Source organism: Nannospalax galili, unplaced genomic scaffold (genome assembly GCF_000622305.1).
Source record: "Nannospalax galili isolate Female #2095 unplaced genomic scaffold, S.galili_v1.0 scaffold565, whole genome shotgun sequence".
NCBI classification, from domain to species: Eukaryota; Metazoa; Chordata; class Mammalia; order Rodentia; family Spalacidae; genus Nannospalax; species Nannospalax galili.
The window spans coordinates 134,423-136,853 of record NW_008352729.1 but is presented as its reverse complement, the minus strand read 5'-3'; the positions used below and the strand labels follow the sequence as shown (position 1 = coordinate 136,853).

General features: G+C 35.5%; 1 non-coding gene and 1 pseudogene across 1 annotated transcript; one reads left to right on the top strand and one right to left on the bottom strand.

The window, feature by feature from the left end:
* The first annotated feature begins 528 nt into the window (after nt 1-528).
* Nucleotides 529-1,443, top strand: LOC103747505 (annotated as a pseudogene).
* A 202-nt stretch (nt 1,444-1,645) lies between these two features.
* On the bottom strand, nt 1,646-1,752 carry LOC115067141. Its single transcript, XR_003846572.1, has one exon. It is a non-coding gene; the product is annotated as a U6 spliceosomal RNA (small nuclear RNA).
* Nucleotides 1,753-2,431: the final 679 nt, after the last annotated feature.

The following is a 2,431-nucleotide window of genomic DNA, read 5'->3' as shown; positions in this document are numbered from 1 at the left end:
CATTATTAAACAAGTAATATGTTTGAACAAATATTTTCAAACCAGTTTAAATACTAAGCATGCATTGGAATATTGCATTCAATAAGATTATGATGTGTATTTGTATTTTATGTATTACCTAAGCATTTTAAAACAGAGATTAAAATTTATGATATAGTACTGGAAAATCATGGAAACAATTCACAGAGAAGTGCCACGGGTGTTCAAGATTGTTATTAGTTCAACATGAGATAATGAAAATCTGTGAACTTATCATCAGTGTGTGGGAACCATACAAAGCCGGCTCATTGGAACCTTGGTTTTTAAAATTTTGTTTTGTTTGTTTCTTTTATCCTGTGTTGTTGACAGAGAGATGGTAATATGAATCTTTACATAAGTTAAGCATAAGATCTAAAATAATTAAAATTTAAATTTATGTACAATAACATTTTACACTAGAAAGAAGATGCTGTGATCATGAAATTAATGCTAACGACCTAATGTTAGGATAAAATCCTTACCCTGAAGGGAAAGCAAATCATTTTGTTCAATATGTCTACCCCACAGATGAACCACCAACCACAAGCACCAGAAGGAAACACAACCGGGTTGAAGGAATTTGTCCTCCTGGGATTTTCTGATGTTCCCCATCTCCAGTGGTTTCTATTTGGATTGTTGATTATCGTCTATGTCATCATCCTAGTGGGCAATGGCACCATCGTACTAATAACAAGGGTGGACTCTACTCTCCAGACCCCCATGTATTTTTTCCTTGGATATTTTTCCTTTTCAGAAATGTGTTATGTATCGGTTACTCTTCCCAGAATGCTCTTCAACCTTGCCACCCAGAGAAGAACCATTTCCTTCACTGCCTGTGCTACACAGATCTGATTCACTCTCATACTGGGGGCTACAGAGTGCTTCCTCCTGGCTGTGATGGCCTATGACCGTTATGTGGCCATCTGTAACCCACTGCGCTACCCTCTACTCATGAACCCCAGGGTTTGCACTCAGCTGGTGGTTGGCTCCTGGGTCTGTGGAATTCCGGGGCAGGTAGGTCAGACTTCACAGATTTTCTCTGTGCCGTTTTGTGGTTGCAAACAAATCAACCACTTCTTCTGTGACATACCCCCAGTACTTTACTTGGCCTGTGGGAACATCTTTGTGAATGAGATGATGGTTTTCTTAGGTGCTCTGGTGTTTGTTTTGGTTCCCTTTCTGTTAATAATTTTCTCCTATAGTAAAATCATCTCTACAGTCCTGAAATTACCATCAGCCACAAGTAGGACCAGGGCCTTCTCCACCTGTTCATCTCATCTTGCAGTTGTGGTGCCATTTTTTGGATCAGCTATCATTACCTACTTTAGACCCAGTGCTAGTCATTCGGGTGGAACCGACAAAGTGCTTTCCCTTTTCTACACTGTTGTGACTCCCATGTTTAACCCAATGGTAACAGTTTTCTGAGCTAGGCTGCACCTCTTACAAAATTGGCTGTACATTTTTAGGTTTACAGTTGAATTATTACGGTTATACAATATTGTACTCAGTATAAAACCTATAAGACATAAAATTAAATGAGGTTTTAAACTTTGAAAAAGATCTCCATTTTATTATTAAAATACACAGTTTCATACAGAAAAATTAATTTTTGATGCAATTGACATTAAAAAATATGGAATGCTTCATGAATTTGCATGTCATCCTTGTGCAGGGGCCATGCTAATCTTCTCTGTATTGTTCCAATTTTACTATATGTGCTGCTGAAGCAAGCACCCAACATTTTTTTAAAATTAAATTGCCTTTTTGTCAGGTATTTTAGTGACATCAATGAGAAAAGTAACCAATAGAGAAACAGTATTTGGGAATGGGGCCACTGTTGTGATAAGCCCTACTTGTGATTCTTGATCTTCTTTTTAAAAATAAGGCTTTATTTATTTTTTTAATAGCCACATAGTCATTTCATTATTAAAATACAGAGTTTAATGCAGAAAACTTCATTTTTAATTCAATTGACATTAAGCTGTTTGCACATGCCTTTCTAATCTCTATATATCAGATTATTACTAGTCAGTTGGTTGCTTTCTGAGCTCCTTGGCATCTGAGCATGGATATAAAGTCATTAGGTAGATTTCAATGATAATGTTTTTCACATCTACTAATTATTAAGGAGCAGGTTTTTATGTTTTGAAGAATTATTATTTTTTTAATCATTGTACTTTAAAAATTTTTTAATAACTACATGATTAGAAGCTTTTCACTACAGGTTTAACATATTCAGTAACACACTCCAGAGCAGCAGAACATCTAGTTCACAAGTGGGTGCAAGTTTCTAGGTTCACAGTTGAATTAATACAATTAAATATTATTGAACTCAGTATAAGCCCTGTAAGACATAAAATTGGATGAGTTTTTAACCTTTAAAAAGATCTCCATTTCATTTTAGAATATATTA